Raw genomic sequence first — 625 nt, forward strand, 5'->3', positions numbered from 1 at the left:
TCTCCTCTTCCTCTACCTGGGCCTCCTCCTCCTCCTCTTCCTCTACCTCCTTCTCCTCTTCCTCTACCTCCTTCATCTCCTCTTCCTCTACCTCCTTCATCTCCTCCTCCTCTACCTCCTTCTCCTCTTCCTCTACCTGGGCCTCCTCCTCCTCCTCTTCCTCTACCTCCTCCTCCTCTACCTCCTTCTCCTCTTCCTCTACCTGGGCCTCCTCCTCCTCCTCTTCCTCTACCTCCTCCTCCTCTACCTCCTCCTCCTCTTCCTCTACCTCCTTCTCCTCTTCCTCTATCTCCTTCTTCTCCTCTTCCTCTACCTGGGCCTCCTCCTCCTCCTCTTCCTCTACCTCCTTCATCTCCTCTTCCTCTACCTCCTTCATCTCCTCCTCCTCTACCTCCTTCTCCTCTTCCTCTACCTCCTTCATCTCCTCTTCCTCTACCTCCTTCATCTCCTCTTCCTCTACCTCCTTCATCTCCTCCTCCTCTACCTCCTTCATCTCCTCTTCCTCTACCTCCTTCATCTCCTCCTCCTCTACCTCCTTCTCCTCTTCCTCTACCTGGGCCTCCTCCTCCTCCTCTTCCTCTACCTCCTCCTCCTCTACCTCCTTCTCCTCTTCCTCCTCCTCCTC

The sequence above is a fragment of the Alosa pseudoharengus genome, unplaced genomic scaffold (genome assembly GCF_046254945.1).
Source record: "Alosa pseudoharengus isolate Yale_2024_CS ecotype anadromous, Long Island Sound unplaced genomic scaffold, YU_APseudo_1.1 YU_APseudo_1.1_scf_17, whole genome shotgun sequence".
NCBI classification, from domain to species: domain Eukaryota; kingdom Metazoa; phylum Chordata; class Actinopteri; order Clupeiformes; family Clupeidae; genus Alosa; species Alosa pseudoharengus.